Here is a 16,656-nt window from a genome sequence, read left to right on the forward strand (position 1 = left end):
GCTCCATATATAACAACCAAAAGCAAACATTCAGGGTTCAACAGGGATGCGATTGAAAACATATTTTTTGCTTCTATTTACTTCATTAGTCAATGTTAAAAGGCTGACTTTGCCTTTCTGGAAGCTATTTGCAAGGATTATAATCTTAAATACATTTAAGCCATATGCATAGATCGATCTGTATCTTATCAATGAGATGTATTACCATTAATCCAGCTCTGCATCATTCCCTAAGACATCTTATATGAGAGAATGTTCAGTAATCATCATGTTCTAGAATTCTCTGAAATGGAATGGTTATGTTCAGCCAAATTCTACTGAAGGAATAACAAGAGCTCTTACTGAAACACCTCCCAGATATGTATAATATGTTACTTGGCTTTTTCTTTCTTTCTTTGAGTATTTTTTTACGGGTCTATCAGCACTTTCAGGAACACTCGTATAGCACCTTATCTTGAGGTTACTACAGAAGAAAAAGGGAGGCGATAATTGCATATTATCATTATTATTCTGGATTCCCTGAAGATACATAAACCTTTCTGAGATATTTAATAACCAGCTTGTCTCAACGACCCATTATCTTTAAAAGCATTGTAGAAAAGCATTTAAAACTTTAAACGTCTTACTCTTGACCCTCACCAAAACCTGCAAATTTATTACATTTTTTATTGCAATTTTGTGTTACAATTAGAAAAATAACGAAAATATCTCTGTTGCTCCATTCATCACCATATTTATCATAATGTCCAGGAAATGGCTAAAATTTAATGTGAACAGCCTGAAAACATCACAAAACAAAGAGTGCCAGGCTAGCCAGTCTTAACATCAGTAGAGAATCAGTGCAAAAGGCTTTTGAGTTTGGGACTAGTGTCCAAAGGAATTCCCTCTTCCCAACCAGGACCAGTCAACCAGACCAGTTCAACCGCTGGAGCTGTCTGGATGGATCAACAGACAGCCACCCATCCCCATGTAGTATGTCTCTGCCTCTGCCTTCAGTGGGAGAGAAAACACACATCTAAACAACAAGGGGGGGCGGCGCTGCCCCTCAAGTACTGCAGCAGCTCCACAACTTCCTCAGCTAATGGGAACTATTGATTTATTTGACACATAGTGAATTTATGAAGCTGCCTCTCGAAGTGTGAGTATCAAAACCCACGGATCAAAATAAACAGGCAGAGATTCAGTCTGACTCTTTAGGAGTCCCAATGAGAGGAGAACACAGCACTGTTCTCCTCAATGCCACAGTGAATGGGAAAGGCTTGGTTCAGTTCATATGCTGCAGTGTGGTCTAAAGCCTACAGTTAACCAATAACCACATAGACCCAGCGACACCAGATATTTTTGCTTAGGATGGGGTAAGCTTTTGAGGCATTAACAAGTTATATACATACTTAAACAAATGATAGTTAATATCACAGACTGCACCTTTACCCAGACAGAGCCATGCAGAGACACAAGAGAAACAGGCCCAAAAAGATTAGTGTACCCTACAACTCTCATAATAACACAGTAATAATAACACAGTAATAACAACACAGTAATAATAACACAGCTATTCAGCAACTACTGTAAATTTAGAGCTCACAATTATGAATTTACAATAAATTCAATGGTGCTTGTAAAGAGAATAAAGAGAATAAAGTGGACAGTTTCATACATCAAATCAAATGTTATGTGTCACATGCTTGGTAAACAACAGGTATAGACAAACAGTGACATGCTTGCTTAAGGGCTCTTCCCAACAATGCAGAGAGAAAAATTGAAAATAATAGAAAGATAATAACACAAGGAATAAAAACACAATGAGTAACGCTAACTTGATTATACTGTATACGGGGTACCAGTACAGAGTCGATGTGCAGGGGCACGAGGCAATTGAGGTAGATCTGTACATATACTGTAGGTAGGGGTAAAGTGACTAAGCAACAGGATAGATAATAAGCAGTAGCAGCAGTGTGATGAGTCAAAAGAGTTAGTGCAAAGGGGGGTCAACGCAGATAGTCCAGGTAGGTATTTGGTTAACTATTTAACTAGCTATTTATCAGTCTTATGGCTTGAGGGTAGAAGCTGTGCAGGGCCCTGTTGGTCCCAGACTTGCATGACGTTTGTACATGACATGACGTTTGGCTTGATTAAGTTCATTTTTATCATCCAGATAGCTTGTCAACAAAAGGTAATCTACATCATAATAGCATCCACTCTCTCTAGAGGGATTTTGGGGTATGATTATCTATGTCTGTATCCTGATTTGGGGTGTGATTATGTATGCCTGTATTAGAGGTCGACCGATTATGATTTTTCAACGCCGATGCCGATTATTGGAGGACCAAAACAGGCGATACCGATTAATCGGCCAATTTTTTGTTTTATTTATTTGTAATAATGACAATTACAACAATACTGAATTAACACTTATTTTAACTTAATATAATACATCAATAAAATCAATTTAGCCTCAGGTAAATAATGAAACATGTTCAAGTTGGTTTAAATAATGCAAAAACAAAGTGTTGGAGAAGAAAGTAAAAGTGCAATATGTGCCATGTAAGAAAACTAACGTTTAAGTTCCTTGCTCAGTACATGAGAACATATGAAAGCTGGTGGTTCCTTTTAACATGAGTCTTCAATATTCCGAGGTAATAAGTTTTAGGTTGTAGTTATTATAGGAATTATAGGACTATTTCCCTCTATACCATTTGTATTTCATTAACCTTTGACTATTGGATGTTCTTATAGTCCCTTTAGTCTTGCCAGTGTAACAGTATAGCTTCCGTCCCTCTCCTCGCTCCTCCCTGGGCTCAAACCAGCAACACAACGACAACAGCCACCATCGAAGCAGCGTTACCCATGCAGAGCAAGGGGAACAACTACTAGAAGGCTCAGAGCGAGTGACGTTTGAAACGCTATTAGCGCGCGCTAACTAGCTAGCCATTTCACTTCGGTTACACCAGCCTCATCTCGGGAGTTGATAGGCTTAAAGTCATAAACAGCGCAATGCTTGACGCACAACGAAGAGCTGCTGGCAAAACGCACAAACGTGCTGTTTGAATGAATGTTTACGCACCTGCTTCTGCCTACCAACGCTCAGTCAGATACTTAGATACTTGTATGCTTGTATGCTCAGTCAGATTATATGCAACACAGGACATGCTAGATAATATCTAGTAATATCATCAACCATGTGTATGTAGTTAACTTATAATTATGATTGATTGTTTTTTATAAGATAAGTTTAATGCTAGCTAGCAACTTACCTTGGCTTACTGCATTTGCGTAACGGGCAGTCTCCTTGTGGAGTGCAACGAGAGAGAGGCAGGTCGTTATTGTGTTGGACTAGTTAACTGTAAGGTTGCAAGATTGGATCCCCCGAGCTGACAAGGTAAAAATCTGTCATTCTGCCCCTGAACGAGGCAGTTAACCCACCGTTCCTAGGCCGTCAATGAAAATAATAATGTGTTCTTAAATGACTTGCCTAGTTAAATAAAGGTGTAAAAAAAATATATATATTTTTTTAATCGTCAAATCGGCGCCCAAAAATACCGATTTCTGATTGTTCGGCCATTCTGATTAATCGGTCAACCTCTAGCCTATATCCTGATTCAGGGTTTGATTATGTATGCCTGTATCCTGATTCGGGGTGTGATTACGTATGCCTGTATCCTGAGCAGACGCACTGCACTCAGTCTTGTCAGCCTGAATCATGGTAATGTAATTACACAAAGCCTTTGATAACCAAACAATGTCATCCACTGCTAGAGTAAAAAGACATGTATTTGACTCAAACAGTTCTAATGAGAAGAAATGCATTAGTCACAAGTGCACTACTTTTGACCAGGGCTGACAGGGCTATGGTCAAAAGTAGTGTACTATATAGGGAATAGGGAACTATTTGGGACACAGACACTGTTATAGATTAAAATTATATATCAATAGCCTATGTTCTAAAATAGGTTGTGGTGTGTATATTTGGACTCAGTAAACAAAGGTTCGGAAGAATGTAAGAATAATAGAACATGCCTTGAGCTTTCTTTCTATTCTATGGAACAATAACAAAAACAGAGAGAAAAAAATGCTGATTACACACCATGAAGGCAATAGTGATGTAAAGTTGTGGCAATGTTGAGTGGACTCAAATTCAACTAGCCAGAAACATGCTCTGAAAGCAAGCCCCGAATTTCACTAAACAAAAGAATAATACATCCTGTCAGTAAAAACCAAGTGGGCTAGTTTCCTTTCACAGAGTTAAGACTAAAGAGCATGTAAAAAACTACACCTCGCACCAAACCCCCAAACCTTTTCATGCCCTTTTCTCTAAAAAACAGAAAGAGAATAAATGAAATGGCTGTGATGGAAGAATTACTGATGAAAAAAAGGTGTAGAGAGAACATTGGGAGTGATAAAAGAGGACAGGGAGCGAGTGACAGTTGGGTTAAGACAGAAGTCATGTTCAATAGCAGGTAGCAACATCAAACGTTTGAGTTCACAGGGAACCTATGCAACCTTGTCTAGCACAAGGCTTTTCTGTTGTGTGGAGTAGATTATATCTGTTCAAACTGCTGACATGGCCTCATTTTCTGCCCGTAGTGTTAGAGAGGGGATTAAACTATATAAACTTTGAAGCTTTAAACAATACCTTTCAAAATTAAATGGATTAAGGGAGGGATGTCTGATGGGGATTTCCCTGGGCTTTGTTAGTTTTAAACTTCTCTCCTTTTTAAGGAGAAGAAAAAAATCTTAGGTCTGAGGTTTTTTTCAAGCATTCATGTGACCGTTTTAGTGAGTTCTCTCTCTCTAACAATGAGGAGGAGACCAGGGCCAGTGGCCACAGAGGAGCAGCTACTTTCCTTATGGGCTCTGGTCAAAGGCAGTGTTCTATATAGGGAGTAGGGTGCCATTTGGGACACAGTCACTGTGAATACTACAGCAGACAGATGGTTCATGAACATCATATCTGTTCTGTTTAGATACACACAAATACTGAGAAGAAAACAGTCACTGGCTAAGTCCCAAATGGCACTGTATTCCCTATATACAGTAGTGCACTACTTTTGACCAGAGCCCTATGGTTCTAAATGGGGAATAAGTTGCCATTTGGGACACACTCTAACTAAAGCATATCGCCGCCACACTCATCTACTCGGCTGGTTCTGGCAAGCTGTGCAGTGCTGTTCATGCCTGTTGAAAATGGCACATTTCCATGTACTACTGTGTTTGTTGCATCCTTCATGACATGAGCTGTTGATTCATATCGTCTCATCTGTTTTGAATGTGTGATGTAGGCCTAGACGTAGAATGCATTGGTAGCTTTGCTATTTTTATTTATTTATTTAATTTATTTATTAGTTGTATGGATTTTGGCTTTTAATAAATGTGAGAGCTCACCATATATAAATACTTCGGGGCTATATGCATGATACAAGCAATTGCTATGATCATGATCGGGCATGCTCAGATTGCACCCTGTCTTTTTGTTGAGATGGAATTATATAAAATATAGGCCTATAAAACTTTGTCACTGCCACTTTTCTGTAGTCACACACGTGACCAATCACATGAAAGAGATGTCAGTGTCAAACTCCTCTCCAAACGGAGGACAGGCTCCTCTCTCTGCCGAATGAGCAGGCATCAGCACGCTTACATCTGGAGGAATGTCAAGCATCGCACATATCAGGATGAAAAACCTCTCATTACCTTTCTTTAAAAACATAACATGAATATCTGGCTCCGTCAGTAGTACAGAGTACATGGCAAGGATGGATCAGGCAGAAGGGGGTATAACAAGGACCTCTCACTAGCTAGCTACAGTACAAAGCAACCCAAACTCAATTAATTCAGCATTATTCATCATCAGTAGAACAGAGCATTGTCCCCCATTTAAAGTACTTTATACCTTTAAATCTGTGTGTTCTCCGATAATATTATTCCGTTTTAAAATACTTTCGGCAATTAGTGTATTCGCCAGGTAAAGAACGTGTAATCTAGCAGGCCGTTAGAGTGTTGTTAGATTGCTACACCTACTGTGTGGCAGCTGAGCTGAACTATATGGCTGGCCAGAAGTGGGGATGTGGTCCTTTGTCCTAGGCCCATAAACAAGAAGTAAATTATCTGCAAAGACTAACAATAATAATAACAACTGCCCATGAACTGTTCCTGGTTCGAAGGAAGGAAAATAACTTTCCCCTTCCAAGCAAACAATAAAATAATAAAAAACACATAGATATAGCTAGGGATACAAGTAAGTAAACACAAACCTTTCCAATCAAACATAATTGTATGTATTAACCTTTATAATCTAACCCACAATGCACTCTGGGTGATCAGAGACACTGAGAAACTTGAACGCACTGACCCTGACAGCAATGGGATTCCCTCTTGTCATTTCTCAAGGTCCACCTATCTAAGCTGTGCATACAGTACAGACACATACATATACATTGAGATATACACACAGACCTCCCCCCCCCCCCACCCCCCCACACACACACACACACACATAACATGATTATTCAGTGGTGCTTGTCAATTGCACCTTTCCAGCGTGGATCAAAGAGTGGCTTGCACCAGGGGTTCTGCACCAGGACCAGTCATTAACATGGGCCTGCCACTCTACCAGCCCAGCCTCCAAATAAATCAAAGGGTCGGCCGGGGAAGAAAAGAGGCTAATATTTCCTCAATAACCCCAGAGAGGCTCCATGGAGAGATGCAAATTGCCTCCCAGGAGACCCCAGGGGGATGTGGAGGACAAGGGAAGCTGGCTGGGAGGCACCGCACTGGGGAATCTAATGAGTATAATGGTAAACGTATACAAGGAGAGGTGGAGTAGGAGGAGAAAGTGCTCTCTATTCATACCAATTAATATAATCTTATCAATGTAGGTACACCGTGGAGAGGTGGGGTGGGCTGGCGTCTACCGTCTAACCCTTAGCCACTGATCACAGGCGAGGGTTTGACACACACACACACACACACACACACACACACACACACACTCACACTCACACTCACACTCACACACACACACACTCCACGTCCATCCTATGAGTATGTGTATTAATCAACAGACACTAGGCCCCGGTCATTAACCCTATGGGAGGCTGGTCAGGCCTGGGGGAGTTTAAGGAGATTTTAAAAACCTCCCTCCCTCTCATTTCCAGATCAAAAGAAATCAGAAAAAATCAAAGAGGTTCACAAATGTCCCTTTTTTGAAGACTGACTGACCCCCCCATTGTTCTCAGATATATTATTTTATTGTAAGGATGTAGCAACATTACAACTGTACTAAATACCATTGGAAGTAGTCTTCTTCCACCTGCTATCTGTGATTTTAAATATAGATTCATGAATTATAGACAGAGCTTATGGCATCTATTGCTAATGCATGATATGACTATAACATGATATAACTTCATCTATTATGCTGCTGCGAGCGTGATTGCATCAGTTTGTGAGCGTTCAGAAAAAATATCCACAGAATACTGTTTTCGTGAAGGATGATTTAATCTTTCATTCCTTTTATTGAATTTGTTAGTTTGTTCTTTTCTTCTCACTAACTTTCCGATGCTGTGGGATTCATTTCAAGTTGACTCTTCAAAGACTCTCAGTCAAATGTTCGCCAGGCAGTGCTTTCATCAGATTTACTCACATTGAAAACCTGATTTGGAAGCCCTTAAAAATATTTTAATCTCTAACGATTCAGTTTATTACAGTTAAATACTATTAGTCACTATCAATCAGTCAAACATGCAGAGTGAGAGTCTGAAACTATAGCTCGTTCAAAATATTTGAATCTCTAACGATTCAGTTTAAGACTATCAATCCTTACTCTCAACCAGCTGAACATGTGTATCTGTAAGACACACTCCCTTAATCGCTTTCTGTTTAAATATGTATTTTTATATCTTTACATCAATAGAGCAAGATATGAGTAATAAAGTAGAGATTGACCAAATCCTCAATTACCCCTACAAGTTATCTATCAGATAACTGAGTCCTGGTTTGAGCTAACATTAATCTATGATTGTCATAGTCACATGGGAGTACTTGTCAGATTTGTATCATGAGAGGTATATTACTGTAACCTGATCATGTGTATAACTGGACCTCTTCCAATACCAACAGATGGCCCTGCTGCAGCCTTCCTGTCCTGTACACACAGGTGGACTGGACACAACACTTCACAGGCAGAAACTCAACACACAACACAACACTAGAAGACTGAACTATGAAAGGCACGATTCTGTGTACTTCATGATGTTATATATGAGCCACTTTATATGGATTTACTGTATTCTAGTCATGGCTCATCCTATATAACTACTGCTGTACACACCTTATCTATTCATACTGTTCATACTGTCTATACACACCACTATATATATTTATTTATATACCGGACTCTGATATCGCTCGTTCTGATATTTCTCAATTTCGTTATTTTTAGATTATGTGAGTATTGTTTTTTTTGCTAGTTATTACTGCACTGTTGGAGCTAGAAACAAGCATTTCGTTGCATCTGCGATAACATCTGCTAATCTGTGTACGTGAACAATAAACATTGATGTGATTAGAAGAATAACTATACCAATGATAAAAATATATTTTTTTACTCCTATCTTCATAATATCAAACACGTATTCCAAATGTCTGAGTAGGATACTGTAATTTACCAGGTAGCAGTCCTTCAATGCAATTTTTTAAAGATTTGTAATATAACCTCTGCAGTCAGAATAATGAGATTCCCAGCAGTTTAGTATGAACAGCTGACCATGCAGCGATCTTACCCCTCTTAAGAAGTGAATAATACTCAAATCAGAACAGGACTTAGTTTAAGGGAGCATTTGCACTGCCCTAAAAATGGCATACAAATCCTTCAAAAATATAATATGAAAAAATGTCCCTGATCTATCCTTTTGAAGGTCATTTATAAATCAAGCTGGCAGGAATGTGTCTAGAAGGAGCTGATTAGATGAGGATTTGTCTCCCTGAGATGGTTGAGAGGAGAGAAAGGAAGGTTCATCACTATGTAACAACTAACCATAAGTATAACGGTAGGCTCAGAAAGCAGGGAGCACCAGTGACTAGATCAATTAAAAAGTGGTCAGATGAAACAGACACTAAGCTACAGGACTGTTTTGTTAGCACAGACTGAAATATGTTCTGGGATTCCTCCAATGGCATTGAGGAGTACACCACATCAGTCATTGGCTTCATCAATAAGTGCATTGATGACATCGTCCCCACAGTGACCGTACGTACATACCCCAACCAGAAGTCATGGATTACAGGCAACATCCTCACTGAGCTAAAGGCTAGAGCTGCCGTTTTCAAGGAGCCACCATAGCCTGTGCCCTGTGCCCAAAAACACTAAGGCAACCTGCCTAAATGACTACAAACCCGTAGCACTCACGTCTGTAGCCATGAAGTGCTTTGAAAGGCTGGACATAGCTCACAACAACACCATTATCACAGAAACCCTAGACCCACTCCAATTTGCATACCACCCCAACAGATCCACAGATGGTACAATCTCTATTGCACTCCACACTGCCCTTTCCCACCTGGACAAAAGGAACACCTATGTGAGAATGCTATTCATTGACTACAGCTCAGCGTTCAACACCATAGTGCCCGAAAAGCTCATCAATAAGCTGGGACTAAACACCTGCCTCTGCAACTGGATCCTGGACTTCCTGACGGGCCACTCCCAGGTGGTAAGGGAAGGTAACAACACATCCGCCACGGTTATCCTCAACACAGGGGCCCCTCTGGGGTGCGTGCACAGTCCCCTCATGTACTCCCTGTTCACTCATGACTGCACGGCCAGGCACGACTCCAACACCATCATTAAGTTTGCCAATGATACAACAGTAGTAGGCCTGATCACCGACAACGACGAGACAGCCTTTAGGGAGGAGGTTAGAGACCTGGCCATGTGATGCCAGGACAACAACCTCTCCATCAACGCGATCCAGACAAAGGAGATGATTGTGGACTACAGGAAAAAGAGGACCGAGCACGCCCCCATTCTCATCGACGGGGCTACAGTGAAGCAGGTTGAGAGTTTCAAGTTCCTTGGTGTCCACATCACCAACAAATGAACACGTCCAAGCACACCAAGACAGTCGTGAAGAGGGCACGACAAAACCTATTCCCCGTCAGGAGACTGAAAAGATTTGGCATGGGTCCTCAAATTCTCAAAAGGTTCTACAGCTGCACCATCGAGAGCATGACTGGTTGCATCACTGCCTGGTATGGCAACTGCTCAGCCTCCGACCGCAAGGCACTACAGAGGGTAGTGTGAACGGCCCAGTACATCACTGGGGCCAAGCTTCCTGCCATCCAGGACCTCTACACCAGGCAGTGTCAGAGGAAGGCCCTAAAAACTGTCAAAGACTCCAACCACCGTAGTCATAGACTGTTCTCTCTGCTACCACACGGCAAGCGGTACCGGAGCGCCAAGTCTAGCCTGTGTAGCCCTATGCTCAAATCTCAAAAATGTCACATCCAACTCTGAGAATAAATGGGAAATTTAATTAGGACGGCCACAACCTTGATAGATATCACAGAAAGGTCCAGCTGTCTTTTTACTAATTTAGTGGCAAACTTCTGCTGTTACCCTCTCAATCAATACAAACACAGGGCTTACATTTTTGGTTAATTGGCGCTCAATGAGTGAATAGGTTCCACATCAATAGAACATTCTTCCGGCCTTGGTTGTATTGATCCTGGAATCTGCACAAGAATTTTCAAACGTCTTTTCTGATTGGGCCTTCTTGTCTGTGGTCTAGCATGTGGTTAATTTGGATTACATTATGTGGTCACAATATGAAGATTATTTATTACTACAAAGCTACAGAATGGAAATACAAATACTTTCTATTTCTTTTAAATATCACTAAACGTACCTGTATTTATATGTGCATTCAATATACTGTAGACTTGGTGTAGACGTATCTATTCAGTCATAAGTAAATCTTGTATACAGTTAGCATCTTAGAAATGTAGTTTAATTTAGTATGGAACACAATGAAAATGTTTCAATCCTTTTTTCCTCTGAAATATTGCTTTTTTTTGTGATTGTCCACCTTCACTGTTGTCAGACTCTACAAATACTTCTCTAAAAATTATAGACTGCAATGACAAATCAAAAATAGTAATTAATCACTGTAATGCTTGCCTATTGTTATGTGCCATTGTTCATCTAGACCTGTAACTCAACTCATCTGAATGAGGGGGTTAATTAAAGCATTAGTGATCATATTGTGCCCCTTAGTGGTGGGAACGCTCTGTAACCAGACAGACATGTTTGAGGAGAACAGACAGATTGGCTGACACTGTAGAGATACTTCAACAAGCCTGTGTTACTGGAGTGCCCAGTGAGTTTTGGGGTCAAAACCCCAGGAGACCTGCAAGGGGCTAGAACCCTCTCTCTACACATGATGCACTATATAGTCCCAGTAAGGGACCAACAGTGAATGTTGTGATTGTCCTGAGGACGTCCCCTGTTACCTGGGATATAGATCAAACGTAGCATGAATGTATGTCATTCAAGAAAATAGAATATTAATTTCAATATTACAATATTACTAGATCACATAACAACACTTAAAATCACAGTCATATTGTTTTGTGTCAATCTCTTCTTGGTCTATGTGTATGACTGGAGGTATAATCAGAGTAACAGGAAATAGACTTAACACTGCCTATGACCTGCCAAGTGTGGTGTAGTGTAGTGTAGTGTTGGAGATGGCAGTGACAAATGGTGTGTGTCCCAAATGGTACCCTATTTCCTGTGGCTCTTGGTCAAAATTAGTGCACTATATACTGTAGGGAATAGGGTGCAATTTGGGATCCAGAGACGGAAGTGACATCTGAGATTTAATTTGACTCTGCTTAATCTAATCACACCTAGCTATAGTATCAGAGCAATTCACAGCTCTGAGCTACAGTTTCAGGTGTTATGGCAGTATGTATGGAGAAACACAACTGCGTCTCACAATCATCACACCTCAACAACATTATTGTGCGTTAAGATCCCTTTCCTTCAATATAACCTGAAAAAAATGATCAGTCATGCATGACATCTTCTTAAATTTTGAATTTAATATACATTCATTGAAGTATACAAAGATAAGTAGCCCTTTCCTGCAGTCAAATGACTAGCAGCCTCATGGGTGGAATGTTGTTAATATTTTTATAATTTCATAATTAATAAACATATATATTTTTAAACAGCTTAAAATATTGTGTTTCTTTGTCAAATGGTTTTGTTATATTTTAATCATAAAGTGTAATATTGGGAAGAAAACAAAAAATTGAATACATTTCAACTCTATAGCTGACATATCTGACATGGTACATGTCATGGTACAGGTGTATTCTTAAGCCCATAACCATGTGTGTGAAGTGTATACTTTGGTTTCAAATTAGATTTGTTTAAGACTACCAAAACCCTGATTTAGCACACTACAGTAAAAGGTTATGGTTAATATGGTTCAGCACAAAATACAATTGTAGACATGTTACTAATGCTTGTGGTTTACTAATAGATGATTCCAAAGCAGTCATTCCTTACCAATCTGTTCCAAACCATTGGTTCCACTCTACGGTCTTCTGAAAACCCACCTGTAATAAAGAAATAAAAATGGTCTTTATGTATCCACACATTAATATAATGTAGCATACAGTATCAAAGTTTTAAAAGTGATACACAAATGTTCCCTTCAATGGCAATGGTACAATGGCAGTGTTGGCTACTGAAGTAGCTGCAATAGGACCTTTCCTATAGATTCAATGGTTTATTTATTTATTTTTAAGAGGATATTGTCAATGTATGCCACATCATCCAATCATTCTGCCCTTATTTCCTTTTGCTACTAAAAGATATGTGGTCCTTGGTACTATATCCTTCCTAAGGATTACTAAAATATCTCATCTCTCACTGCAGCTGCTCATCTGAGTTGATAATTCAGGGCAGTGTACTCCCGTTACAGTAGTCCCTGGCGTCTTCATTTATAGCAGTATGAGCGCGTCAAGACAGCAGACTCAAGTTGTGTTCCAAATGTCACCCTATTCCCTACATAGTGCACTACCTTTGACCAGAGCGGCCTATGGGGCCTGGCCAATAGTAGTGCACTATGTAGGGAATAGGGTGCCATTTGGGATGCAATTCTGTACACATGATGTTTTGCTATGCCGTGCATTCTGCGTATTCTGGCGTCTTACATTTGACCTTGTCAAGTTACATATAATCAATGAGGATAACTTGCCTAGTCCATCTCATTTATTAAGTCAAACTGGGAAATCGGTTTACAAGGAGGAATTTACTGTGTGTGTGTGTGTGTGTGTGTGTGTGTGTGTGTGTGTGTGTGTGTGTGTGTGTGTGTGTGTGTGTGTGTGTGTGTGCTTGCGTGTGTGTGTGTGTGTGTGTGTGCTTGCGTGTGTGTGTGTGTGTGCTTGCGTGTGTGTGTGTGTGTGAGTGTGTGTGTGCTTGCGTGTGTGTGTGTGTGTGTGTGTGTGTGTGTGTGTGTGTGTGTGCTTGCGTGTGCGTGACGCCAGAGTGTACAGTTAAAGTCAGAAGTTAACATGCACCTTAGCCAAATACATTTAAACTCTGTTTTTCACAATTCCTGACATTTAATCCTAGTAAAAGGTCTCTGTTTTAGGTCAGTTAGGATCACCACTTTATTTTAAGAATGTGAAATGTCAGAATAATAGTAGAGAGAATTATTTATTTAAACTTCTATTTCTTTCATCACATTCCCAGTGGGTCAGAAGTTTACATACACTACATTAGTATTTGGTAGCATTGCCTTTAAATTGTTTAACTTGGGTCAAACGTTTTGGGTATCCTTCCACAAGCTTCCCACAATAAGTGGGGTGTATTTTGGCCCATTCCTCCTGACAGAGATGGAGTAATGGAGTCAGATTTGTAGGCCTCCTTGCTTGCACACGCGTTTTTAGTTCTGCCCACAAATTTTCTATGGGATGAGGTCAAGGCTTTGTGATGGCCACTCCAATACCTTGACTTTGCTGTCATTTTGTCACAACTTTGGAAGTATGCTTGGGGTCATTGTCCATTTGGAAGACCCATTTGTGACCAAGCTTTAACGTCCTGACTGATGTCTGAGATGTTGCGTCAATATATCCACATCATTTCCCCCTCCTCATTATGCCATCTATTTTGTGAAGTGCACCAGTCCCTCCTGCAGCAAAGCACCCCCACAACATGATGCTGCCACCCCCGTGCTTCACGGTTGGGATGGTGTTCTTCGGCTTGCAGGCCTCCCCTTTCTCCTCCAAACATAACGATTGTCATTATTGCCAAACAGTTCTATTTTTGTTTCATCAGACCAGAGGACATTTCTCCAAAAAGTACGTTCTTTGTCCCTTTGCAGTTGCAAACCGTAGTCTGGCTTTTTAATTGCGGTTTTGGAGCAGTGGCTTCTTCCTTGCTGAGCGGCCTTTTAGGTTATGTCGATATAGGACTCGTTTTACTGTGGATATAGATACTTTTGTACCTGTTTCCTCCAGCATCTTCACAAGGTCCTATGCTGTTGTTCTGGGATTGATTTGCACTTTTCACTCCAAAGTACATTCATCTCTAAGAGACAGAATGCGTCTCCTTCCTGAGCGGTATGGCGGCCGCGTGGTCCCATGGTGTTTATACTTGCATACTATTGTTTGTACAGATGAACGTGGTACCTTCAGGCGTTTGGAAATTGCTCCCAAGGATGAATAAGACTTGTGGAGGTCTACCATTTTTTATGAGGTCTTGTCTGATTTCTTTTGATTTTCCTATGATGTCAAGCAAAGAGACACTGAGTTTGAAGGTAGGCCTTGAAATATATCCACAGGTAAACCTCCAATTGACTCAAATTATGTCAATTAGCCTATCAGAAGCTTCTAAAGCCATGACATAATTTTCTGGAATTTTCCAAGCTGTTTAAAAGCACAGTCAATTTAGCGTATGTAAACTTCTGACCCACTGGAATTGTGATACAGTGAATTATAAGTGAAGTAATCAGTCTGTAAACAATTGTTGGAAAAAATTACTTGTGTCATACACTAACTGACTTGCCAAAACTATAGATTGTTAACAAGAAATTTGTAGAGTGGTTGAAAAACAAGTTTTAATGACTCCCACCTAAGTGTCTGTAAACTTCTGACTTCAACTGTAGATCAACTTTCACATAAAGTCAATATTATTTGAGGTAAGTCATAATCATAGATTATCATAACATGTTATAAATGCTTCGGAATTTGCATGAATTCCAGGTACAGTGTAACTGAGGTGAGTGACTCCCACAACTGAAAGGTGTTATTAATGTTATATTAATGTGGGCATACTTAATTAGCAGTTGTTGTGGCAGATTACCTTCAAAGTGCAAAGATCCCATTGCCTTTAAAGTAGGGTACTGCAGGAATCTGTTTCTAGAACAATGGTTTCCAGTTAACATTAGGGCATGCAGAGACATGATACCCATATAATGCATTTCACATATTGTTTTCATGTTTGAATGGAATGGACACAGTGGAGCAAAGAGATATTTATACATGTAAATAGCACTTGATTCTATGAGTCTATCTTCAGTATGGGAAAGGCATTCCATGACAGCAGAACCCCCCCAAAAAATGTGGGAATCGATTATAATAGTATTTAATACTTTGAAACAATCAGTCTAAGTTTCAAATAGGTCAAGTGCATGATTCATGTAAGTCTTCTAAAAAGTTGAGGAGGTAGCCTAGGGTAGTGGCTACAAATCTGACCTAATTAGTTGAGGAATGCATTGCTCCATGCTTGTTTGAATACTTGAAGTGTCAAATGACTAAAATATCAGACTGGCTGCAGATGTGACACGTATAGCTCTGTCTGGAGTTTGACAACACCCCCTTTAATTAAAAGGTATAGCCCTCTGTGTTAAGTTATTGGGTACAGGTAGGCTACAGCCCCATTGCGTAGCTAAAGAAACAACAAAGAGTCTATTGAGTAGCTGAAAACTAAGAACTTTTGGAACGGTGCTTAACTACAACATACAGGACAATGGAGTGCTTAGTGAGGATCGGGTAACTTGACAGTGCACAAATTGGTGAATGGAAGTCAAGTCCATCAGTCCATACTGACCATTATGCATGTCGAGCCAACGTCTTGCGTTATCTCATCTCTATGCCAGTATGGTGCCAGTGTGTCCGCTGTATTCCGTGCTCAATAAAACCAGGGCTACCACGAACCTCTAAACATAAACCAGATACCCCAAATAATAATATATTGTCTATAGACGCGTGTATCGAAGCATGAGACCTACCTTCCCAATGCAGGAAACAATAACAATTAGCAAGTTTGTCATTACACTTGACACTGTACGTTTTTCGTCCTCCATCCATTACAGTGTCGCCATTTTGCTTAAAATTCTGCAGGTTAAACTATAATTCTGAGAGGGATGTTTGCAGCGGAGGAAATAAATGTTAACGTTAGCTGAATAGCACAGCGCATAGGACTTCTTCTCTTTCGCCGACACTGCAAAAGGCAATGAACAAAATGTAATAGAATCGGTATTTTATTCCATTCATGTTCGATTTATGGCAATGGTCTTCATGACAAAAACTAGCGGTCCCCTATTCAAAATATGGACCATCCCAGACCCACTGTAGAAAAGT

At 40.1% G+C, this 16,656-nt stretch overlaps 1 protein-coding gene across 3 annotated transcripts in view; it reads right to left on the minus strand.

The window, feature by feature from the left end:
* The window catches only part of LOC139409391 (zinc finger protein 644-like), a 33,832-nt gene extending 17,402 nt beyond the window's left edge, over positions 1 to 16,430 (minus strand). The window contains exons 1-2 of one of the 3 annotated variants that reach the window (XR_011634398.1): positions 16,305 to 16,413; positions 12,575 to 12,624 (exon numbers count right to left, since the gene is read on the minus strand). The gene's annotated coding sequence lies outside the window, so the exon portion shown is untranslated. Of the gene's footprint in view, positions 1 to 12,574; positions 12,625 to 16,123 lie in introns of all 3 variants that reach the window. The other 2 variants (XM_071154485.1, XM_071154486.1) reach the window with 2 other exon arrangements.
* Between the last annotated feature and the right edge of the window lie 226 nt (positions 16,431 to 16,656).

Source organism: Oncorhynchus clarkii, chromosome 5, assembly GCF_045791955.1.
Source record: "Oncorhynchus clarkii lewisi isolate Uvic-CL-2024 chromosome 5, UVic_Ocla_1.0, whole genome shotgun sequence".
NCBI lineage: Eukaryota > Metazoa > Chordata > Actinopteri > Salmoniformes > Salmonidae > Oncorhynchus > Oncorhynchus clarkii.